The following is a 27,123-nucleotide window of genomic DNA, read 5'->3' on the forward strand; positions in this document are numbered from 1 at the left end:
CTCAAAATGTAATAACTCTACTGTCTTCTACAGCTTAATCACCAGCAGGTCTGACCTATAGTTCAAGTCCTGATTTTATTTAATATCTAAGAAACATCTGAGTGCACAGAGATCAATTTCAACACATGCATATAGTGTGGTATTACATGGAAATTGAAAAGGGAGTTATTGGCTTGAAAATCACCTCTTATCATGTTGGAAGTAATCATACTGACTTCCCATGGACATTTGTCAGTGTTTCTTAATTATATTGTCAGCAAGATACCCAAAATGTACTTAAAAATGTTAATCCAAAATCAATATTTATATGTACATACATATAATGGTAATGATTCCCTTATTTCTCTAGTTTAAGAAACTCATATACATATATTATTTGTTTACCCTGCTGCATAACAAACCACTTCAAAACTTAATAGCTTAATAGAAGAGCCACCTATTTTATCCCTCATGGTTTTGTAGGGTGATTGGATTTGGCCCATGTAAGTTTGTGATGTAAGTGATGTCAGCTGAGCTGTATTTATCTGGAAGATCAATGGGACTAGGCCCTCCAAAATAGTTCGCTCATATGGCTGTTGGCTTGAAGCTCACCTAGAGCTGTTGAAAATAGTGCTTTGGTTATGCCCCATGTGGCCTCTTCCTTTGGTGTGGGCTACTCAGAGCGTGGAGACTAGTTTTGGAGAGATTAAAGGAAGTAGAAGCTGCCAGTCCTTTTAAGGCCTGGTCTCAGGAATTCCAGAACATTACTTTCACTGCCTTCTGTTAATCAAATCCATTCAAAGATCCTAAAAGAAGATGAATTTCTAGGGCCATCTTTAAAGACTAGCAACTAAGTATTTTAATTGCACCTGTGCTGAAAAGTAGATGTACTTATGAAAAATTAAGCTCTATAACAGTTTATTTTTTCTTTTTTTATTATTTTTTAAACATTTTCAAACAAATGCGTATTTTTTAAAAAGTCATATAGCATTGCTTAAGTACAAAATTCTTCACATTTATGCCTATTTATGACAATGTAAATATTTGGAGTTAGATAGGATGACATGATTTCTGATTACAAGTTAAGATTTGTAATGTTTCTTACACTCTGGGGGAAACTGATGTATTTATAATGGAAGGATGGTCTCCCTCTGCTTTCCTCTAATTCAAAATATATTTGGGTTGTTTTTACCTCTAAGGTATCATAAACAAATTCTCATATATTGCTGTTGGAAGTGTAATTTTAGCAAACCACCCAGGAAAAATGGTTGGCAATATCTTCCATCACTAAACATATGCATGTCCTATTACCCAGAATTCCACTCCTGGATATATCCAACAGAAGTGGGATTATTTTTTTTTTCACCTTAATAATTTTAAACCATTCAAAAACAAGTCAGAATTTAATTTTTTTTTTTTGCTTATGAGCTATGGACTTAAGACAATCTCAGTTTAAAAAATCTAAAAATGTTTTTAGAAAGGATATATCAAATGCTTGTATCATTTTATATTCTGTTCTCTTTGGGAGCTTAATACTTTTTGTGGTACATATAACATAGCTCCGCTTTATATTAAAAGGAAAAAATAGAGATTTAGTCATGACAATGTCAATAACTGTGAAGGTAATTGTAATTGTAAGTTACTTGCAAGCTCACAAATTAGCCTACTACAGTTTCATGGATGCTGGCAGAGGTCAAAGACTCCTGGGTCAGAGACAAAAAGAGTTTATTACTAATGGTACAATGAGCATCCTGAGCTATATGTTTGCATTTGTTCCCCTTGACCTCCAGCTCCCATGTGCAACTTGAAGGGGCCCAGGTGGATGTTGTGCATACAGTAAGTTTACATCATACCCAGAGAACCCTGACCTTAGGAAACCCAAATCTTTTATAATGGATTTGAAGAAAAACTGCCTAATCTTTGCTTCAGGAGAGACATCATCTTTAGTATACTGCATAGTCAACAGCCTTGCCATCTGCTCCAGTGTGGGATTATACAAACAACCCTAAAAGAAAAGCCCAAACAATGGCTATCAGTGCCTCCATGGGCCAGATATACAGAAACAAAAGAGACCTATGGGAAATTATATACCAACAGATAGAAGATTATTTACCTTTTCTCTGTCCTACAATTATAGAAAACTTGAATAATAACTATTTTTATATAGTTATAGCTCCAATTTATAAAAGGCTGTAGAAAAATTTGTCAATTCACTTTCCCTAAATTTTATGAGATTATTTATTTATGTAGTAAATCTATCGCTTAATAACATTTAAAGTTGTATACAGAATTGATACGGTATTTTTGCAGCATATGGGAAGTAGTACCCTGAAATGAGCTGTGCTAATCACAGCAAAGTATTGAATATGCTTTCAGGCTTATAAACAAGAGCATAAATATTTTTATTAATTTGACTTGGAATATTCTGGAAAGTATTAAAACAGGTGGAAAACCACTAAAAATGGAATCAGACAAGTTTTACATACCGTTTTTACCACTAAAGTGATTTTTGCCTTAGGCTTATTAGTTTTCCACTCCTTATGCTTTATTTTAAAAAATAGAAGGGCCAAGGCAGAATAAAGATCCTATATATAGGCTTTGGAGTAAGTTGCCAAGGATAGAATTTGATTTAGTCACAACTGCTTACAATTTGGTTTGGATAAGCTTCTTGGTCTCATTTTTGCATTACTTTCAATCTTGTTAAAATCTCATAATGTCTCTTAAAAAATACATCCTTAATAAGTAACAGTTTGCTGTTATTTGAAATTTTATAATAGATCTACAAGAGTTACTACATTGGGAAATATGGGGAGTATTTTAGATTACAGAGTAAATGTGTAATACAAGTTGATCAATTTATCTTTCTGTTTTAATAGCTGATCAGAACTATAGAAGTAATAAAATAAAAGTAAATAATCAAGTATAATCTATTTTGGTGATTTTCATATTGTCATGCAGTATTGTATATTTGCGCAATCTTAAACTAGAAGAGTGAGTGGTATGAATTCACCACTATCAATCTCCATTCTAAAAACTATGAACCAACTCAAGAGGCAATTTAAGATGATTTCAAGAAATTATTATACAATTTTAGTGTATAATTTATGTATTTAAAATTGAAAATGACATGTAATGACAGTGTTTTATTGCTTTAGTTTAGTGTGAAATGTTTCAGTATACAGAGTCTAATATAAATGTGTGTATGCTGGCTTTAATCTACATATCTCAGAGAGGCTACTTAATAGACCCAGAAGTACACACTGTAAGAATTGTTATTTGTTACTTAAACAATTGCAAATCAGAATTCTTGCTCTTATTTAGTCTCTGCTCAGTGCCAGCAGGTTAGTGAGGGTCAGGGAGAGGGGATGATAGAAGAGAAGCAGAGTCAGGACTGCAGAAAGGACCTCTTTACCTTTTCTCTTTTGCTTTGTTTTAATACTCCAGGAGGCTAGGATGGGGGCATTAGCAGCTGCCTGGAACAAAGTAAGGAAATGGGATGGGAAACACATTTACAAGGGGAACAGTCACCAGGGACAGCCAAAAAGATCCTAAGGGAAGAAGGAAGCTGAAGTTTTTGCTGAATAGCATCCAAGTTTTAAGTGCCTAAGATTGAAGATCCTTGTTTNTCTTTCCCATCAATCCTTTTATAAACTTTCCTTTTTTCTCCCAGTGACGAATGAAAGCCATAAAGGTGTCACTACTGCATGAAGTGGATAATGGCATGGACTTTCCACTAGACTGTCCTTTGCCAGGCTGATCCAAGAGCAGAAGGGGGACCCTTGTCAGGGAACTCTTTTAGTCTCCTGGGGTTGGCTGTGGGAGCACTAACCCAGAATTTATCCCTAAAAGCAAGAAAAATACTTTACTGTATCAACACATCTTCCTCTGCTATAGGGTGGTAATTGGTTTATCAAAAATTCACTGTGTTCTTCTCTGACATGCTAAATAAGGGTATTAAAGATTCAAATCAGTTCACAATTTTCTGCCTAAGGGCTGACATTGATGAAGCCAGGTAGCTCTGTGGAGTTAGCAATAGTATCAACAATTTCGTGCTACCTCTAGATATTGTATTCGTATCCAGCTAGATGCAACTGATCCCAAGGGTACCACTATCTCCTAAACGGCTTCCATGAGAATCAATTTTAGCTCATTCATCAGAAATCTGCCACCTCACTAAGACTGGTAAAAGTAACTGTCTTGTAAGATATGCCTTTCCTAGTTTGCCAATCCACTGATGTGAAATAAAACACAGATACCAGCTAGCAAGATAAGAGCCACTTCCCTCTCTAATGGCTTCAGAAGACACATGGAAATGTGGGCAGTACTAACACACTGAGTGGTTTGTTTGTTTGTTTGTTTGTTTTGGGTTTTTGTTTTCAAACTTTTTCCCTGACTCCCTGGATCTGAATCATAATTTTGTTAAATTTCAACTTCTTAGTGGATGTTGCACACAAAAAGGCTGAAGAGATAAAAATTTAGGCAAAACTCACAACTTATTCTTTTCTCAAGCAGAATGATAGGCAACATCATTATCATGATTGCTGGGTTGACAGCAAGCTTGTATCAGTATAAGAAGTATTAGAAATACTTCAACTTTGCTCTTCTTGATATATGAATTGGCTCTAAAAGTTGTTCAAGAACATTTTTCTTCCCATAAACAAAAATATAACAATCTTTAGCCCTTGCTTTTTTTTTTCTTTCTCTTGGCCTCTAGTGGATAATTCTGTAATGAGATTTCTACTAAAGGTTATCTGGCTTTTGCTACTAAAATACATAGCCCATGCCTTGCCTCATGTGCTTAGGAATGCTCAAGCACATTTGCTGAGCTCACAAGAATAAATTGTGTGACAGGTTTTGCCTGCTTGCTGGTACAGAATTTATTTTGATATTTGCTCTCATCTGGTACTTCACCTAGTAGAGAGATAGGGAGTGGGGGAATAGGCAAATTAGAGCCCTCATGTCTAATTTCTGAAGCCTAAGAATATGTCCCCAAATCAATATTGTAAGTGGCCAAACTGACTTAGTTTAGTTCACAAAAGCTGAGACTCATGAAGAAAAGATGATTGACTCACCTAATTGACTGTCTGGCAATGCACCTCTCAACACAGAGAATACTTTATTGAATTAATCATATTGTAAGAATTTGGCTTGATGCTTCTAAACACAGGAACATTTCTTTTCTTTGTATCCCCAAAAGTTGAAATTGCAAATGATTCTTAGGAAGAGAAATCATATTACCCAATTTCACATAGAATGGTATTATAATCCAGACAGAATTATAATCTAGTCATTTGTAATGAGAAAAAACATCCAGGAGACTACAATTTGAATAACCTGATCAGTATCTTCTCTACATAGAAGACAGCTTTGTGGTCTGAAAATAGAGATAGAACAACAGAAGTTAATGAGATAAACCAATACAGACAATGTTTATACTATAACCCACATAAGAATCAAAGAATTCATATTTTCCATCCAGGGTACCTGTCTTAAAAATACACAAATGAGCACATGTAAATCTGTGGAAATTGGATAACTCTTTTCTGTGAGACCATGTTACCAACTTTTGGCATAGTCGTTCCCTAAACAGGGTCAATATCAATGATTAGATTTTTATAATGAATTATAGTCACTCTGAAGTACAATAATCACTTCAAATTAGAATCCCAGATAATCGTTCCATACAGCCTGATTGGTATACTAGGAGTTTATAAATATCTTAGGGAGGCATTTGGGCTAAATTGTTGTTTTATTCCCCTCATTTGCTTAAAACTGAATAACTAAATTAATTTGATCAGTTGGTCTTAAAAACTAGTTTAGTTGTAATTTTCACAATCTCTGGGTTCTATTCTATACAGCTAATAACAATAGTGCACAAGTAGGTGAACAGTTTTTATCTTTCTGATTCAGGCTTGATTTCTTCACTCTCATTTTTAAGTCTATCTTCTTTTCTTCGTATGGTTTCCCCAGAAACTGTTTGTAGATAAGGTAGGAATGTACTAATTGGCATGACATTTCATATAATTTATGGGATACAAAGGAGAAAGAAAAAATATATTGACATTATTTCCTTTTTTGTGATTCTTCTCGAAACAATGACAGTAGAATTGAACTATTCTTATAATTTTCATCTATGGCTTATTTATATACATTTACCATTTTGGTCATTTAGTAAATATATATTTTCACAAACCAGTTACACAATGATTTGACCATGTCTAGAGCCACAGAATCAGGGGAGTGCTCTCATTCTGATTCCCTCAGAATGCCACACACAGCTCAGAGTTTACCACTGTCTTGCTTTTGTCCTCATGCTGCCAAGAATGTGTTTAATGTTTTATTAACGTGTAGGATTCTTCTGATTGTTAAACCTGCATTAGGGTAGAGTCTGAGACCAAGATTTCCTGACAGGCCTCCTACAGAGCATGTCACAAATGATGGCAGACACAGTAATGTTCATAGCAATATGGCAGCTGCCAGAGGGAAGCAAATAATAAGCTCCAAAAATGCCAATTTTAACTTAAAAAGAAATCTATAATTCTCACAAGGTAAGAACTCTGCCTCGCCACAGAATTCTCAGAACAATATGCTGAGGAATATAGATTCATGTGCCCTTGAAACGGATTCCGAACATGTCTGTTTTAGAAACAAAGATCATTTAAAACCTTCTTTTGTTTTGGCCTCTAAGTTCTAATCAGACAGAAAGTGGCACATTTTGGAGAGGTGGTTTGCTTTTGAGCCAATTACCAGTATCAATCCTGTGGGGAACTGACCTTTGCAAAGAAATTTTCAAACAACGCATAAAGGTGTCTCAATGGTAATCCCTTGCTAGACAGAACCTTAGTAGAGTACAGGATGTTTAGAATTTTCATGTCTCACATAAAAGAATATCATAATGCTATGGATGAGTCTGTCAACTAGGGTTCATTAATTCTGATCACAACTATATTTTAAAATCCTTAAAGCCCAAAGTGACTACAAAAAATGTAACCAGTTTCATAGATAAATCTCCCCATGTTTCATGAAGTATAAAGTATTTTGCTCAAATGTTTCAAATTGTGTATTTTTTCTATGTGCCTTTCATTTTAATGAATGTTTTATATTTGTCATTTTTTAGTTTTTCAAAGGGACTGCACAAATCCGTTTTTAAACATACATGTATGTGCATTTTCTTTAGACGATGTTCTTAGATCTAATTAGGTTTGCTAAGGAATCTGTAACAGCCAAAGTTGAACAAACACTAGAGGAAAATATTCCATTTATACTTAAATACTATTGGTATTTCTGCTGTTCATATTCAATAAAGCCCTTCTTTCTGGTTTTATTTTTGTATAATAGTATAATGCAATCATGCTTAAGACTATAGTGCCTGGAATCTGACTGTCTGGTTTTGAACTCTCATCACATATCTGTGCAACTTGGACAAAATTACTCACATTTTTGGATCCACAGTTTTCTCATTCATAAGCTGAGGGTAATAGTGATATGTCTTTTTATGTGATATTTTTGAGGATTAGATGAAGTGATGTATGTAAAGAACTTATCTCAATGCCTGGTATATGAAGAAGTTGATTATTTGCAGGGTCTGGAGGTGAAATTTTACTGAAATGTATGCTAGAACTTTAAAATGAAAAATATTAGATTTATCATATTTCTGTTACTGTCATTTTTCTCCTTTAGCATTCCATCTTTGTAAGTTTCCAGTGACCTTTACCACTAAAGTATCTACTACTCATCCCTGTAACACCACCTGGGACTTAACCAACACGCAGAACTGCACTGTTCTGTAGTCATAAATTCAGCCACTTTACTGCCTAACTTCAACTTAAATTCTTCCCAGCCATCTCCTCATTCATTTATTCTACTGTAAATGCTCCTCGAATTCATAGGACAACCCACTTGCTTCTCTACTCCTTCTCTACATTTCTTTCCTTTTCTTTCTTTCTTTTCTTTTCTTTTCTTTTTTTTTTCATTTCTGGCTGTCAACTTTATTCCCCTTATGTTGTGCATGTGAGCTTAAAGCATAAGNTGAGACATTGTATTTTAACTAATTTGTTTTCTCTTATTCCAGTTTTATTTTAGAATGATTATTGGTTGATGTTCATAGCAGCACTCTCCACAATAGCCAAAACATGGAAAGAGCNAGAGAGAGAGAGGGGGCAGCAGAGGGGAAGAGAGAGGGGAGAGAGAGAATCCAAAGCAGACTATGTTGTCAGTGTGGAGCCTGGTGCAGGGCTACAACTCACGTCACAAGCCATGAGATCATGACCTGAGTTAAAACCAAGAGTTGGATGCTTAACCAACTGAGCTGCCCTGGCACCCTATGCTGGACTTTCTGAATGCTGCTATGGAAAAATGAATAAAAAACAAATAGCAATTTGGAAATGGGTCAAAAAGTTAATAAAAACTGCCAGAAAGAATATTTTACTTAAGTACTATTTATTTATTTATTCATTTAAATTTAAAAAAAAATTTTTTTTTTAAGTTTTAGAGAGAGAGCACATGAGCAGAGGAGAGGGGCCGAAGGAGAGAGAGAGAGAATCTTAAGCAGGCTCCAAGCTCAAATGGACCCTGGGATCCTGACCTGAGCCACAATCAGGAGTCTGAGGCTCAATCATCTGAACCACCCAAATACCCCCTAAATACTGTTTTAAAAATGTTTAAGTTTTAGACTACTCACACAACTTCATTTCATTTTTGTTGTTGTTCTTTAAATGAGGCATTGTGGGGTACCAGGTGACTCAGTCAGTTAAGCATCCAACTTTGGGTTTTGGCTCAGGTCACTATCTCATGGTTTGTGAGTTTGAGCCTTGTATCTGGCTCTGTACTGATGGTATGGAGTCTGCTTGGGATTCTCCCTTCCTCTCTTCCTGCCCCTTCTCAGCTCACTCTCTCTCTCTCTNAAAAATTAATTCATACATGAATGCATTTGGAGTGCAGCATAGTAATTTGGAAACCTAAAAATGATCAAGTTCCATAGAAACCTGGTATTTTTTATTTTGTCATTTTCTTTTTTAATTTTTTGAAATATTTATTTACTTTTGAGAGAGAGAGAGAGAGACAGAGCATGAGCAGGGGAGGGGCAGGGGCACACACACACACACACACATACACACACAGAATCTGAAACAGCCTTCAGTCTCTGAGCTATCAGCACAGAGCCCAGTGCGAGACTTGAGCTCACCAACTGTGAGATCATGACTTGAGCTGAAGTTAGACACTCAATTGACTGAGCCACCCAGGTGCCCCTTCATTTTGTCATTTTCAAGAAAACATTCTAGAATATCTGAGCTTTGATATTTATAACAAAGAAAACTTGGATGAGGATCTATCTATATCTTTATCGATCCTCTATTTTGAGTTATGTTTGGTATTATGCTCATAAAGTAGTCTAAGATTAGTATACAACTTTCATGCATGTATAATTAAACCCTCCCCAACTTCTTCGTTGAAAGAAGAAGAAGTAAGTAATCACTGTAAGTAAGAAGTAAGAAGAAGTAATCACTGAGTAATTCTGTGAATTTGAGTCCATATGTTATCTTTGTCTAATTATTTGTACTGATTATCTCAAAACAATGTATCTCATTCATCTCAAAAAAATTTTTCAAGCATCAACAAAGGGAAATAAAAGGGATTTCCCCAAACCTAATAAGCCTCCAGTACAGTGTATTGATGGCAAATAGTTTGTGGAATCAATAAAACTGGCTGCACAGTAAACAAGTTATATAACCATTCTGGTCATTTGGACATCTGGAAACCTATCTAACTTAGAAATTGTTGAGAAGTGTGCTGTGGTACTGTGTTCAGATTTCCTCTGGTGTTGCTAAGATGCACAGTGCTTCCACTGGGTTTCAAACACTTTTTGTGTCATCTGCCCAATCTCAGAGACATTTCCTCTGAGCCTAAACTCCTTTATTTAAGTAAGTATTTCTCATTTATCTTTATTACTAATTACGGACTACAGGCTTTGGTTGTATTTCTTCATATATGAGATTTTCAAAAAAAAAATTTTCAGTATTCATTGTAGAAAACTATGAAGACATCTCAGTGACAAAGACTTTTTGAACAATTCGTGTTCTACAGAAAATTATTTTTTCATTTGTCTTTTTTAATATGTATTTATTATTTTGAGAGAGAGATCATGAGCGGTGGAGTGGTGATTTTTTAAATGTTTATTTATTTATTTTGAGAGAGAGAGAGAGACCATGAGTGGCAGATAGGCAGAGAGTGAGGAAGAGGGAGAACCCCCAAGCAGGCTCCCTGCTATCAGTACAGAGCCTCCTGCGGAGCTCAAACCCAAGAACTGTGAGATCATGTCCAGAGCTGAAATCAAGGGTTGGATACAACTAACTGAGCCACCCAGCCACCCCTTCTTTTCATTTGTTGAATATCATGGAATAATCACATTATCTAAAGGTAGCAATATTAAATCATTACAGTTTCAGTTTATTAGATTTTATAATATTTACATATTAAAGATCCCTCTTCAAAAATCTTACTGCAAAAATACAAATAAAAACATATGTATCAGTACAAGTTATGTAAATAAAAATTTTAAATATTCAACCTAAGTATAAATACTTCAAATGTCTCCTAATATATTTGTTTATAATTCTTTTCCTGCCATCAATGCATTAATTTCCAAATTTCTATCGAATTGGCTAAAATAATGTTTTCCTGTACAACAGATTTTCAGCCTAATAGGGAATATCATACAGCTCTAAACATTGTATGTTTTATTCAGTTTTTGGGTTTTTTTAAACCACATCCTTTCCTGCTAATGCATGAATCTACTTGCCTTTGCAGTACCTCCCAGGAGCTTCAGTCTATTTTTCTTGGTTTGTTTTTTAAAATAACTTTTGTAATTAACATCCATTGTTCAAGACAAAATAGATAACAGTTTCCATTCAGTCAGAAACCAATAGAATAAAACTGAAGGAACGTTGGCATATTGGTAGTGCACTGAACTTGAAGTTGAATTCAACTCAGAATCACACTGTACTCATTCTCGTGACTCCTAAGTCTCCTTTGTGTCTGGTAAAATCAAAAAAGTCAAAGCATGAAATAGTGTGTTGTCTTTTACTGTCATCACACATAAACTGATCCTGAGAATTTTTCAAGTTCTGTAAGTTACAATTGGTTACAAAGATTAATATTATCACTTCATATTAACTGTGATATAAATGAAACATGTTTTCTCATCCCAACCTACCACACCCACCTTTGTACAAGACTAATGTCTATATAATTGATTATTCTTCTTGCCAATACTTTCTATTGCTTCCATTTCCAATCAATATCATAAAATTGTTTTGGAGCGTTTAGTGTTGCTTTTCTTGTTGAAATTCAACATTTCTTCTTTCAGTTTAATGCTGAGACTTTTCCTGTAGAATTGGTGATTTGGGGAAAATGTGTCTGAGGGGAATAAAAAGAAAAGCAGGGAAGAGTTTTGATGAAACAACATTTTGAAGGAGTAATAAGGAAACCATAAAGTCAAAGCTTATTTTCCCTGGAATTACCTCTCATCTTTTCATTAATGCGGATGTGTTTTGGCTTTAAACAACCCAATCCTACTGAGAACCAGAGAAGAAAACTGTAAGTTCAAAAAATCAAACCAATGGAGGTTCAGGAATTAAACTAACTCTTAGGGATGAACAGAATCTTTGAAAACCCTGGTTCTTTTCCTATTGAATATCTGTTTCTCTCGTCATGTGCCTTTCATTCTTTCAGAATTACACCTCCTAGCATTTGCAGATAAAGCTCTCAGAAGCCTTCTGATTAATACTTGTTGGCCTTGTCATTGAATGAAATGCAGTACCACAATCTTTAATCCCACACTTAGTATTATTAAAGAGGTTCAGATTTGGTTAGGTGTCTGTCCATCCTGGAACTAAGCAATTGTGACCTGAGTGCAGTGTGGGTCACAAGTGGATCTGTAGACCAATGAGGTGGCCAGGAAAGCAGTGGAAAAAGAAAAAAAATACATTGAAGCTGCTATGAACATGAAATTGTTGAAGTTAGGCCATGTCTATTAATCAGAATGGAAGGAAGAGTACTCAGCATTAAGTTGTTTAAGGTGTAGCATGACAAACTTTGTTCATCAGATATTTCAAAACTGCACTGATTGCTGCTTGCTTTCTTGTTTGCAATAGAACTTCATTCATAGTCATTTTATGCCTTTACAGAAATGTTCATATAGCCTTATGTGATCTTACATACCTGTCTCCCCACAGTGTGAGCTACTTAAGTTTATACCATGTTTTATTTACCAATGATTACAGTAGTTCAGGCATGTTCTAGCTTCATGCTTCACATTTTTAATGAATAAATGAACTATCCTATACAGTTTGATATAAGTACAATTTATGCATCCTTATTTGTTCCTTTCCCCATCTCTATCCTACCATATTATCATATTAAGTGCTTTAAGTCAATTTTTTCATAACAAATATCTAGATGTACTATTATATTTATCTGCATTATTTTCTTCAGTGCACTGCCCACTCTCCTAAATTATCTAATTTTTATACACATTCTTGTTTAATATCTGTTTCTCCTATTAAAAGGATGAAGGTTTTATGATATTGGGACCTTGTCTTACTTAACTGTATTCTTAATACCTAAAACACTATCAGATCTGTGGCAGTTGTTTTCAATATGATAAATAATACATAAGAAATCCAGTATAAATCCTAGCCTTCGGAGATTATTGTTTTATCTTGGATAAAAAGCCTGGTAATTAAGCACATGAAATTTATAGTGAGCACTGAAATGTCCATAAAATTATTTCTTAGTAGTATAACCTAGAAAACTTTGATATAGTTGACATTGAATGAGCCTGGGAAAATGGATTGGATTTGTTGTGTAGGTGGAACTAAGGGTGAAAGAGAATGTCAAACAGAAGTATCAACATGAATATGTGGCAGAAGTGAGGCTGGAAGGCACAATATTTAAAAGATTTAATAAGGAAGTAGGATATTAGCAGGTGGACCCAGAGAATGAGATTGGAAATGGTTTGAGACAAAGCCTTGGAGAATTTTGAACTGCAGCCAAGGAGACTGCATTTCTTTTTGAAATGCTGAGGAAGCATTGGTAATTTTTGATCAGATAACAATGAAGTCATTAGAGACTTACCACAAGACAACTGTTAGAAACAAGATGAAAGGTAATAAAAGTGTGAACTATGAGGGAAGGAAAGTATGAAACTAAGGAAGTTTGAGAGGAAAGATACATCATATTTTGTAGGAAGTCCAAGGATATCTGAAGCTACCCAGAAGCAGGAACTGAAAATTCGGGACTGGAAAACACATAAGTCAAGGCTAGAAGCACAGATTTAGCAATCATGTCAAATGGAGGTAAAAGTGAATTCAGATCTGGTGAGATGGTTCAGATTAGACTAATGGAGAAAGATGACAAGAAGACTTAAAATAGATCCATGGAGAATTTCTATTTATTAGTATTCTTTGTAGAGTAATAGATAGTAAGGTAAGTTAAATGTTTTTGTAATAAATAAGATTTTATAATCAGAAAATGATTATTATAAAATAACACAAATGTCACATAGTGGTAGATGTCATATTTGACTTTATATTCTTTCTTCCAAAACAACTTGCCTTTATGAAAAATTGACAAATATTTTTATTGACATAAATTCTTTATTTAGCAATGACAACCAGATAACTCGCTTGTGGGTGCTATGTACTAAGTCGGTCAATTCTCTCCTCCCCAGTTCCCCACCTTCCATGATTAAAATAACTTGCTGAAGCTAACTGCCAGGCTTCCATATATTCTAATATGGATATTAGAATATAATATGATACACACTTAGAGTTTCTCTTAATTTTCTATGGAAAATCAATTCATTTGTTCATTTAGCAAGTAAGTAATGATTATCTATAATGTGCTTTTTCTCATTGATTGTAGTTTATTTGCTTACCAAACTAGACACTTACCACCTAGAGGAAATACACACAATTTATTCTAAAACACTTGGATTTCTTCAAGGTTAATAAAGTCATTCTTAAAACTAGCCAACTGTAGTTTGGGGAAATTTTAAAATTGTTTTGAGGGTACAAATGCTGAGAAATTTAGCATAAGATTGTGACACTAATGTGAGAAAATTGCAAGGAAGCTTTAGAGGAAGAAATTTCTATTTCCTTACTTACTCAAAATATTTATCCCAAGAATGTGTGGAAATGAATGAATACTTACAGAAATAGAAATTGGAATGTTTATGGCAGGGAATAAAGAGAACACTCAACCTCATTTGCATGCTATCATGTTTATATTTAAAAACATTTTATGTCTGTCCTTTCCTGCTTTTCTCCCTGTGTCTTTTGACAGTCACATGCGTTAAATTTTCAGTTTTAAAGTTTTCATTAAAAATGTTATTTTATTGTTATGAGTTGCTTTCAGAATAATGCAGTAAATTATTATATATAGTATCTTCATTAGTGTTAAAGAGTTGCAAAAACTTGGTAAAAATTAACTAACAATGTATATATCTATATATGTGTGTGTGTGTATATATATATACACATATATATACACATATATATATACTATATATCTTCGTGTGTGTGTGTGTGTGTGTGTGTGTGTGTGTGTGTGTAGTTATGATAAAATCTGGAGTGAAAATAGCACTTTCTTCACTCTTCCCTAGCCCCTACTCCCACACCCTGGGCTAACCATTTTCAAATATTTAGTTCTTATTCCTGGTATTTATTTTCATATTTACCAAGAGTGTGCCGTATTAGTAACTTGATTAACATTTTACATTAGTTATAAGTTCCTGTTAAGGAAGGTGAATTTTTATAATACCACCTCTCCCTCCCCTTCAACTCCCTGCATATTACTATGTATAGTTATATGAGTATTTTTTGTTTAAATCAACAACTTTTTTATGTTGACTATATAATTACATTATTTCTGCAACAATATTAAGGCACAGTTAGGATTTTTTTAATATAAAACCTACCGATTTTTCTGGCATTAGTGATTACCTTGTGTTTTCACTTATTTGGCTTTCTTTGTATCTTAATTTAATTGCTTCCATATACTCCATCAGATATGCTAGATATCTACCAATGTAATTTTTAAAGTGTCTGAACATATTAGATAATCAGAGGTTTTTCTTCCTCTCAGGAGCTCCCTTCTTCCTGAAGGAAGCTTTCTGGCTGTTCTCATAGCTGATGGCACAGTTATCATTCTGATATTTTCTTTACCTAATTCTAGATCATCCTTTGTCTCTTTTTGGCATTTCCTGTTCCCTAGACTTTACATTTTACAGTAGCTTCGTATCAAAGGGAGGATGGAAAATAAATATGTATCGAGAATGTTTGTATTGCCCCAAATGTCTTCTTTTCATACTCTTAAACTTGACTGATACTTTTTTGAGTACTTAAACAAAATTATTTTCCTTCAGAAATTTTAGTCCTGTTGTGAATGAGAACTCTGATGTAATTTGCATTTGTTTACTGATTTGCAATATGACTTCTCTCTGGTGTTCCCTATATTTGTTATGTTCTAGGCTTCATAATTAGGTGCCTTAGATAGTATATGTCTTATGTATCATTTCATGCATTGTGTTGGGCTTTCGGTACACATTAGCATAGACTTTTCTATGTGGAGACTTCTTCAGTTGGCAATGTAACTTTTTTAATTTATTTTTTTTATGTTTATTTATTCTGAAAGACACGTGTGAGTGGGGGAGGGGCAGAGAGAGAGGGAGACCGAATCCAAAGCAAGCTCCAGGCTCTGAGCTGTCAGCACAGAGCCTGAGGTGGGGCTCAAACTCATGAGTGTGAGACCATGACCTGAACCCAAGTCCGATGCACAACCGACTGAACCACCCAGCACCCCTCAGCTGACAATTTTAAAATACTAGCTTTTATAACAATTTATGTGTTTATTTATTATTTGTTCTTACTTTGTTAAACTGTCCAATGAGAGCTTCTGAGTTGATTCTTTAAATTATTTTAACTTGTCTTTTTTCCATTTTATTTTTTGTTTTATTCTTTTAAATTGTTTATACATTATCTTCTGATCCTATTGGTTTTTTGTTTTGTTTTGTTTTGTTTTGTGTTTATATATTTTTGAGAGGGAGGAGACAGAGTGTGAGTGGGGAAGGGGCACAGAGAGAGGGAGACACAGAATCCAAAGCAGGCTCCAGGCTCCGAGCTGTCATCACAGAGCCCGACACAGGGCTCAAACTCACTAACTGAGAGATCATGTCCTGAATTGCAAGATTATAGCCTGAACTGAAGTTGGATGCTCAACTCACTGAGCCACCCAGGCGCCCCATTCTGATCCTAGTGTTGAATAATTTTGTATGCTAATAAAGTTTTAATTTCCAAAATCTCATTATTTTTTAGTGATTGTTTATTTTTATGTATTTCTATCATTACTTTATAAATGCAATATTTGCCTCACTTTTCCCTGGATATGCATTATACATATATCCCTTATGCATGAAGTTTGTTTTACCTGGATTAGAACCCCTCCCCTCTTTTCCATGATTACGTTTTCTGTTGGAGACTTTTTTTTTAATGGTTTGCATTTATTGGTGGTCCATTCATCATTAACAGTGAGATATGAATGATGGATTGACAGCTCTTCATGTTTGAGTAGAGAAAATTGACATGTGAACTGTAATAAGAGAAGATTGTAATCTAGTTTTTTATTATGGACTCTAAATGTCAGTGTTTTGAAGATATTGCTGTGAAACTCTTAATTTCCTTCAGCAAATAGTCCTCCAGTGCCTAAAAGACATATGCCTGGCTGCAGGCATTTTTGAGACAAGACAAGACAAAGGCTAAAGTTGGTCTTGCTTTAAAGAGTGCAGGCTTCTATCTTTTCCTCTGCTTTTCATTCTGTGGTATCTTTTCCTCCCTCTTCTGAGCTATATTTGTTATTTGTTATTTGGAGTCCCTCCAAATCCTCCCTGATGATGTAGTAGAATGCTGAGGGCAGTCACTGTACTGAGAAGAAAAGAAATAGGATTTGGGTCTTCCCACAAGTCTGTATATAAGACTTATTCTCACCTCAGTACCTTTACAAGTTCTGGTCCCACGATATAGGAAACTCCTTTAAATATTCACATGGTTGGCTTCCTCCCCTATTTCATTTCCATGTTCAAATGTTACCCTTTCTATGAGAACTTCCTTTAACCACTACATTGAAAATTCACTTTGCTCTCTATCTCTCTACCTTCCCTATACATATTTTCCAGCTTATTTTCCTTAAAAAAGTAATTATAACTTCTTGATAATTTGTTTATTCTATCCTTTCTTTTAGAATCTAATTTCGATAAGCATAAAGATTAACTGCTATAGGTGAACCGCATTAAGGACAAGGTGAACACAGTCTGAAACACAGAAGTTAGTCCACAAAGAATTATTAAACAAAACTATTTTATTTATATTTTAATAATCTTTATAGTTTTCTGCATAGACTATTGTGTTGTCTGTGGTTAAAGACAGTTTTGTTTCTTCTTCTCCAAATGGTATGCCTTTAATTTGTTTACTTAATTGCCTTATTGTACTGCCTAGAAGTTCCTCCACAATGGTGAATAAGAGTGGTGGTTAGAGTGGTTACACTTAATCCTGAAATTAGGGAAAAAGTATTCCATATATAACATTAAAATATGTTAGCTGTAGATTTTTTTCAGAAGCTTTTTATCACTCCAAGGAAACTCATGGCCATTCTTAGTTTGGTTAGGCTTTTGGTCATCAATAGATGAATATTGACGAAACTTACGATTTTTTTAATCTAGTGACATGATGACTTTTTTCCTTATCTGTTGATATTTTGATTGACTTTTTGGTGTTATTGATCCAGCCTTTGTTCTTGAAATGAACACCAATTACCAGTGCTGTATTATGTTTGTATATGTTGCTAGATTATATATATTTGCTCATATTTTCTTGAGATTTTTGTCAATTATAGTTGTGTATACATCTTTTGTTAAATGCCTTTTTCTCATTTTAGCATCAAGATAATTTTGACCTTGTAAAATGAGTTAGAAATTATTTCCTTCTCAAACATTTTCTGGAAGAATATATGTTTAACTGGTCTTACTTCTTTTGTTAAATGTGTGATTTAACTTACCAGTGAAGTCACTTCGCTTGTATTTTTTGTTCGCTTATTTTGGAAGGTGGGGATGTTATTAACTACAAATCAATATCACTGATAGATGTAAGATTATTCTGACTATCTACTTTTTATTGGGTAGGTTTGGTTTGAGTTTTTTAAAGAAATTTTCCCATTTCATTTATTTTTGCCAAATTTATGCTTATAAATTTTTAATATATATATCATTTTAATGTCTGTCATTGTAATGTCCTCCCTCCATTTCCCATGTCCATAATACATATCTTCCTTTTATATGATCAATTTCACTATGTTATCCATTTTATTAATTTTTTATTTTGATTATAATGCCATTGATTTTTTTTAATGATTTTATTTTCTATTTACCTTAGTTTTAATTTGTTCTTTATTCTAGTTTGTTTAGATGGAAGTTTAATTCATTGATTTGAGAGTCTTTTTAAATATATGCATTAATACTATAAAAACTGCATTCCACATATTTTTGTTTTATTTATTTATTTATTTATTTACATTCAAGTTAGTTAACTTGTAGTTAATTACAAGTTAGTGTTGTAGTGTTGGTTTCAGGAGTAGAATCCAGTGATTCGTCCCTTACATACAATACCCATTGCTCATCCCAACAAGTGCCCTCCTTAATGCCCATCACCCATTTAGTCCATCCTCCATCCACCTCCCCTCCAGTAATTCTCAGTTTGTTCTCTGTATTTAAGTCTCTTATGGCTTGCCACCCTCTCTATCTTATTTTGCTTTCCCTTCCCCTCTGTTAATCTGTTTTGTTTCTTAAATTCCACATATGAGTGAAATCATATGATATTTCCCTTTCTATGACTGATTATGCTTAGCATACTACACTTTAGTTCCATCCATGTAGTTACAAATGGCAACATTGCATTCCTTTTGATTGCTGAGTAATATTCCATTGTAGGTATATATCACATCTTCTTTATTCATTCATCAGTCAATGGACTTGTGGGCTCTTCTCCTACTTTGGCTATTGTTGATAGTGCTGCTATTAAACATTGGAGTGCATGTGCCCCTTTGAATCAGCATTTTTGTATCTTTTAGATAAATACCTAGTAGTGAAATTGCTGAGCCATAGGGTAGATCTATTTTTTTAATTTTTTGAGTAACTTTCATATTGTTCTCTATAGTGCACCAGTTTTCATTCACACCAACAATTCACAGGTGTACCCCTTTCTCTGCATCATTGCTAACATCTGTTATTTCCTGTATATTTCCCATTTAGCTTTCTGGATTAGTTTTTGTTTGTTTGTTTGTTTAATATTCTTTGGGTGAATACCCAGTAGGGATTACTGAATCATATGGTTATTCAATTTTAATTTTTTTGAGGGGCCTCCATTCTGCTTTCCATTGTAGCCGCACCAGTTTGCATTCCTACCAGCATTGTAGGAGGGTTCCTTTTTCACCATATCCTCTCCAACACTTGTTTCTTGTATCATTGATTTTAGCCTTCACTCTTGATAGGTGTGAAGTAATATCTATTTTTAGTTTTGACTTTCATATCCCTGATGATAAGTTAATGTTGAGCATCTTTTCATGTGTCTGTCAGCTATCTATATGTCTTCTGTGTCTTCTGCATATCGTTTAACTTGGATTGTATGTGGGATTTTTGTGTTGCATTGTAAAAGTTCTTTATATATATTGGATACTAACCCTTTATTGGATCTGGCATTTGCAGGTATCTTCTCCCATTTAGTAGCTTGGAATTGAGTTTTGTTGATTGTTTCCTTTGCTGTGCAAAAGTTTTTATTTTGATGTCTTCCCAATAATTTATTTTTACTTTTGTTTCCCTTGTTTCAGGAGACATATCTACAAAAATGTTGCTATGGCTAATGTCAGAGAGATTAATGCCTGCTCTCTCTTTAATATTTTTATGGTTTCAAGTATCTCATTTAAGTCCTTAATTCACATTGAGTTTATTTGTGTGTGTGGTGTAAGAAACAGGTCTAGTTTCATTCTTTTGCATGTAACCGTCCAGTTTTTCCAGCACCATTTGTTGAAAAAACTGTGTTTTCCCATTGCATATTCTTGCCTCCTTTGTTGAAGATTATTGACCATATAATCTGCTTTTCCCCTAGATTTTCTATTCTGTTCCATTGATCTATGTGTCCATTTTTGTGTCAGTACCATACTGTTTTGATTATTACAGCTTTGTAGTATATCTTGAAATCTGGAATTGTGATAATTCCAATTTTGTTATTCTTTTTCATGATTGTTTTGTCTAATTTGGGTCTTTTGTGGTTCCATACAAATTTTAGGATTGTTCTACTTCTGTGAATAATGCTGTTGGTATTTGATAAAGATTAGATTGAATCCATAGATTGCTTTGGGTAGTATGGCTATTTAAACAATATTTGTTTCTAATCCATTAAGTATGGAATATCTTTCCGTTTGTTTGTGATGTCTTCAATCTCTTTTATCAGTGTTTTATAGTTTAGAGAGTACAGGTTTTATTCTGACTTGGTTAAGTTTATTCCTGTGTATATTATTATTTTTGGTTCAATTGTAAATGTTATTATTTTATTAATTTCTCTTTCTTCTCCTTTATTTTAGTGTATAGAATGCAACTGATTTCTGTATATTGGTTTTTATCCTACAATATTACTGAATTTATCAGTTCTAGTAGATTTTTGGTAGAGTCTTTAGGGTTTTCTATATATAGTATCATGTCATCAGCAAATAGTGAAAGTTTTACTTCTTCCTTACCAATTTGGATGCCTTTTATTTCTTCTGTTGTCCAATTGCTGTGGCTGAAACTTTTAGTACTATCAAGTGAAAGTGATCAGAATGGGCATCCTTGTCTTTTTCCCGATCTTGGGAGAAAAAAAAAATCTCTCAATTTTTCCCCATTGAGTATGATGTTAGTTTTTTATACATGGCCCTTACTATGTTGAGGTATGTTCCCTCAAAACCTACTTTGTTGAGGGTGTTTATCATGAATGGATGTTGTACTTTGTCAAATTCTTTTTCTGCATTTATTGAAATGATCATATGGTTTTATTCTTTCTCTTGTTGATGTAATCTATCACATTAATTGATTTGTTAAAATGGAAGCGCCCTTGTCTCCCAGGAATATATGCCACTTGATTTTGGTGAATGATTTTTTTTTAATGTGTTACTAAATTTGATTTGCTAATATTTTGTTGAGGAATTTTGTATCTATGTTCATTGGAGATACTGGCTTGTAGTTCTCTTTTTCTGTGATCTCGTTTTTCTGGTGTTGCTATCAGGGTAATGCTGGCTTCATAGAATGAATTTGGAAGTTTTCTTTTCTCTTCTATTATTTGGAATTGTTTGAAAAGAATAGGTAGTAACACATCTTTAAATGTTTGGTAGTATTAAGGGCACCTGGGTGGCCCAATCAGTTGAGCATCCAACTTTGGCTCAGGTCATGATCTAGCAGTTAGTGAGTTTAAACACTAGTTTGAGCCTACTTCGGATCCTGTGTCTCCCTCTCTCTCTGCCCCTCCCCAACTCATGCTCTGTCTCTCAGAAATGTTTGGTAGAATTCACTTGTGAAGATCCTGGACTTTTATTTGTTGGGAGTTTTTTTGTGTACAGATTCAATTTCATGGCTGAAATTCAGTCTGTTCAAATTTTCTATTTCCTCTTCTGTTAGTTTTGGTAGCTTATATATTTCTAGGAATTAATCCATTTCTTCTAGGTGTCCAATTTTGGGACATATAATTTTTCATAATATTCTTCTATAATCCTTTGTATTTCTGTGGTGTCAATTGATATATCTCTTCTCTTTCATTTCTAATTTTGTTCATTTGAGTCCTCTCTCTCTGTTTCTCTGTCTGTCGCTCCACTCATTTTGCAAGTCTAGTGAGTATCTTTATGACCATAACTTTAAATTCCCTTTTAGACACACTACTTATCTCTCTTTTGTTTAGCTTTCTTGCTATAATTTTGTCCTTTTCTTTCATTTAGTACACATTCCTCTTTCTCTTCATTTTATCCAACTCTCTGTGTCCTTTTCTCTGTGTTAGCTGTGTCTTCAGCTGTTGAAAGTAGTGGCCTTATGAAGAGATTGTGTAGTGCCCTGCAGTGTAATGTCTCTTGTTCCTAGAACCTAGTGCTTCAGGGGCATCTCCTATGTGTGTTACATGTGTACTACTATTGTGGCTAAGCCACTTTTGCCTTTAGTTAGTCATCTGTGATAGATTTTTGCCTGTTGGGGGCAGGGTTTGATCCATGTGTTATTAGTGGCCCACTCTAGGGCTGCCTTGGGCTCGAGTTGATTCAGACCAGGCCTTTGTCAGAGTTATGGTAGCACTGGAATGCTGGACACATTTCCTTTGTTGTTCCCTGAAGCTTTTGTGGTAGGTGTGGCCTACAGTTAGACCGGATGTCTCCCCACAGCCCACTGCCATGTGCACAGTTGAGTGGTATATGTGCTTATCATTCCCACTCCTCAGGGCAGAAGTCATTCTGGATCATGTTGGTCCTTGTTGGGGCTGCTTGCATGATTCCAGATTTGTGCTACCACTTTGGATGGACTCTGGCCAAGGGCATGTTGGAGAGGATAGCAGGTCTGCAGAAGTGGGGCTTCTGGTGTGTTAGCAAGGTTTGTGCAGGCCTCCTGTGGGAGGCCACCTGGAGCCCAGCCTGGCTGCAGGGAGCATGTCCACAGGGGAAGCTGGGTGCAGGGTATGCCATTTGCAATTTAGATCAGGAATATTGGCCCTCTTCTGGTTTCTGAAGATGTCCACGTGTCTAAGCTAGGCAGACAAGGAGGGAAGTAGCATTCACTAGCTCTCTTGCTGCTGGAGAAGTTTCCCAAGATCCCTGCCCCTCTAGTACAAGCTCTGAGATTAGTAAATAGATCTCCCTGCTATGTACTCCAGGTGATTTTCAAACTGTTGCTTCTACGCTATATCTCTTCAGGACTCTTTGTGTTGCTGCCTCTTTAAGGGTAGGGACTCAGTTTCCTAATACCCTCCTAGCTCTCCCAGAGCCATGCCCACTGACTTTTAAGGTTCTAAGTGTTAAGCCCCACTGATTGTAAGAACTTGTGAAGTTATGTCCATCTAATTTTCAAAGCCAAATATTAAGGGGATTTGCCTTTCCTGTGCATGTCCCCCATGTCTGGGTGCCCACTGTGAGTGTCTTGTTTCTTTCCCCTCTCCATGCCCATGGCCTCCTCCCCTTCAAGGATAGTCCTGTGGGTCTCTTTAGTGCCTGACCACATCTCCACCCTTCCTACCCTCTTGATGTGGGTAATCTCTACATTAGCTGTGGAAAAGCTGTTCTGCCAATCTTTGGGTCATTCTCTGGGTTATTTACATTGATGTGGGTGTTATGTAGTTGTATCCATGGAACAAGGTAAGCTTAAGGTCCTCCTATCTGCTATCTTTCCCTGAAGTGGCATTCCACACATTTTAAAATATATATTTTCATTTTTACTTAGTTCAAAATATTTTATAATTTCTTTTTGATTTCCTGCTTGACTCATAGGTTATTGGGAATTGTGTTATACTTCCAAATATTTGTGAGATATCTTTACAAAATTCATATCTAGTTTAACACCATCTTGGTCAGAAAATTATGTAGTGTCTCTCTTTCCTGTTAATAGTTATTCTTTTATTCATTTATTTAAAAAATTTTTTAATGCTTATTTATTTTTGAGAGAGAGAAATAGAGATAGAGAGAGACAGAGTATGAGCAGGGGAGAGGCAGAAAGAGAGGGAGACACAGAACCTGAAGCAGGCTCCAGGCTCCCAGCTGTCAGCACAAAGCCCAAAATGGGGCCTGAACCCACGATCTGTGGTCCTCCATCATGACCTGAGCTGAAGTTGGATGGTTAACCGAGTGAGCTACCAGGTGCCCCATCTCTTTTCCTGGCAAAAGTTTTTAAAAATGTTTTTAAGGGGCACCTGGGTGGCTCAGTCGGTTGAGCATCCGACTTTGGCTCAGGTCATGATCTCATGGTTCGTGGGTTCGAGCCCGGCATTGGGCTCTGTGCTGACTGCCAGCTCGGAGCCTGGAGCCTGTTTCGGATTCTGTGTGTCTCTCTCTCTCTGACCCTCCCCGGCTCATGCTGTCTCTCTCTCTCTCAGAAATAAATAAAACATTAAAAAAAATGTTTTTAAGTTTATTAGTTATTTTGAGAGAGAGAGAGAGAATGTAATTGGGAGAGGGGTAGAGAGAGAGAGAGGGACAGAGAGAATACAAAGCAGGCTCCTTTCTGTGAGCACAGAGCCTGATGTGGGGCTTGATCTCACAGACCATGAGATCATTACCTGAGCTGAAACCAAGAGTTGGATGCTTAACTGACTGAGCCACCCAGGTGCCCCTCCTGGTAGTATTTATAAAATGCTTCATCTGATATGACCACTCCAGGGGTGCCTGGGTGGCTCAGTCGGTTAAGCCTCCAACTTCGGCTCAGGTCATGATCTCACAGTTGGTGGGTTCGAGCCCTGCATTAGGCTCTGCGTTGACTGCCAGCTCAGAGCCTGAAGCCTGTTTCAGATTCTGTATCTCCCCCTCACCCTCCTCTGCTCACACTGTCTCTCTCTCTCTCTCTCTCTCTCTCTCTCAAAATAAATAAAACATTAAAAATTTTTGATATGACCACTCCAGATTAATTTTTATTAATATTTGTATGCTATATAGTTTTTCATATTTCTTATATGTACATATGTATATGCATATAAACATGTATACACACATATGTATCTTTATGTTAACATGAAGTTAGTTTAGAAAAGACATAGTTGGGTCTAGGTTTTTCATCCAACTTAGTAATTTCTTTCTTTCAATTGATTTTAAACCATTTGCATGCAATTAAATTATTGGTGCATTTGAATTAAAATTTACTATCTTGTTAGTTGTTTTCTATTGGTATCTGTTTTTGGTTTCTTCTATTTTTCTTTTGCTTTTTACTGCTTTCATTTAAATTGAATATTTTCATTATTTCATTTTTTCCTCCACTATTGGCTTCTCTTTTATATTTTCTGTTATTTGCTTGTTTTTAGCTGTTAACCTATGCTTAAAATGTATATACTTAGTTAATCATGGTATACCTTTAAATACTGTTATATCTCTTCATGTGTAGTATAAGAACCTTGCACGGTACATTTCCAATCCCTGCCTCTGCTCCTTAATGCTATTATTGTCATAAATGTTACTTTTGAATAAGCTATAAATACATAACTCTGATATTTTTGCTCTAGACTGAGGTAATCTCTGTTGTGCTTTGGTTTAGACCCAGAATTCGGCCGATTTGGGGTCCCTAGGTTCAGGGATGTGATTTTCTGTGAGTTTGCCTCTTCTCTAATGATAGAAAATCTCTAATGGTCTGAGCCTCGGATAGTAGTTCCTACCTTTGTCTAGTTGTATAGAGGATATTTTTTATTCCCTTCCTCTAGTTTCTATGGGTCCTTACCTATTCCCTGAGGGTGAAAAGGTTTTCTGTCTTACCTTCAGTAAGAAGGTACCTTCTGTCTTACCTTTTCACAGGGGAGTCGTGGTAATAGATCTGAGTGGAGTTTCTGCCATTCCCACTGCTGTAACTGCTCCCCTTCTTCAGGCCTGCAGCACTGAAGGAAGCTTTAATTGGTTTCTTGTTCTGTCATAAATCTTTCTTGTGAGCATATACTAAGGTCCATACAGAAAAACTTTTGACTGGTACATGTTCTACCTGACTCTGAAATTCCCCGTAATTTCATAATGTTATAGTAGCCCTCATTAAACTTTTAGAAATTTGTTTTAAAAAGTTTAGCTTCTATAGTGCCCTCATCTTCTTTTCACGCTCTGCCCCGGGTAAGCCAGTGTTTGAGTCTGTATTTCTCTTTGGTGGGGCTTGTATGCTCTTGCATTTCATGCTTTTGATTGCCTTGTGATCTCAGATTTTTGATGAGGTTAAAACAATTACGACTTTGAGAATTTTTCTTTGAGCTTTTTCTTGTTACTAAAGTGGGGGTGATGTTCTTTTCAGATTTCTGCATCTTAAGCAGAAGCTAAGGATAGCTTTCTGGGGTTTTTTTTAACTTCAGTTTTGTCTGGATTTATTATAAATTCCTTTTGTTCAATAAGCTCTGCTTGGCTGAGAAGGCAATCACCAATCAGTAATGTACATTATGCCCACTATGTAAAAATCTTGACAACTCACATCAAATTACAACTATAGAAGTGACCTTCTAAAACATTAATTTGATGTCACCATATAAAGATATTGTATGTAAAGTTTGTAACTAGTCTATAATATAAACTAGTCTATAATGTCTCTCCATAACTTATTCTATGAAGGAATCATTGATTTGTGTTGAGTAACTCCTTTACAAAAATTATCTATAAACTGCAAGTTTATAAGACATGAAAAGGATATTCAATCCCCAATAGATTATCAAACAATATAGGTTCATTAATTCAAATATTCAATAAATATTTGTTAACTGTCTGACAGGTACTAAGCACTAAAGATTCACAGTGAAGAATAAAATACACATTTGTTATCTTTATGATTTTTAAATAATTAAACAAAGAGTATCAAAATGTGTTACCTAATATAGAGAAAAAGGCAAAGTGATCAAAAATTATTAAAATAGGAGGAAAGCAAAGGAGTGGAGGATGCTCTGTATTTGGGTTTAAGGAAGTTCTCTCTGAATAAGAAATACCTACTTCATGTTTTTAAAGACCTTAAAAAAAAAAAAGAAATGATATTCTAACAGAACGTGAGATGAACCTTAAGATAGAGAAAAACACTGTGTTTTTGAGGATGTGGGAAAAGGTCACTGTAGCTGATACTAAGGGAGACATGAGGCTAGTATGAGAATTTGAGGCTGCAGAGATGGGCAGGCAGGGCCATATCCTTGGGGTGTTGGAGGCTATGGTGAAAATGTAGACTTTATTCTATGTGCAATGTAAAGCTGTTTTCTCATTTCAGTCAATGGCAGTTGTAGTTTTCCAGTTGTAGGGACTCTTATGTTTTGTTTACTTGCATATTCTGAGTGCCAAAAATGGTACACAAGAAGTTTAATATATATTTGTAGATAAAAAAAAAGAAAA

At 35.1% G+C, this 27,123-nt stretch overlaps 1 long non-coding RNA gene across 6 annotated transcripts in view; it reads right to left on the reverse strand.

The window, feature by feature from the left end:
- Positions 1-10,412: 10,412 nt before the first annotated feature.
- LOC144237847 (uncharacterized) overlaps positions 10,413-27,123 on the reverse strand; it is a 321,279-nt gene continuing 304,568 nt past the window's right edge. For 5 of the 6 annotated variants that reach the window (XR_013336947.1, XR_013336945.1, XR_013336946.1 and 2 more), the window contains 2 exons: positions 25,566-25,655; positions 10,413-11,394 (listed from right to left, as the gene is read on the reverse strand). This is a non-coding gene — a long non-coding RNA (uncharacterized LOC144237847). The remainder of the gene's footprint in view (positions 11,395-25,565; positions 25,656-27,123) is intronic. The other variant, XR_013336949.1, reaches the window with a different exon arrangement.

Source organism: Crocuta crocuta, unplaced genomic scaffold, assembly GCF_008692635.1.
Source record: "Crocuta crocuta isolate KB4526 unplaced genomic scaffold, BGI_CrCroc_1.0 scaffold1122, whole genome shotgun sequence".
Lineage (NCBI taxonomy): Eukaryota > Metazoa > Chordata > Mammalia > Carnivora > Hyaenidae > Crocuta > Crocuta crocuta.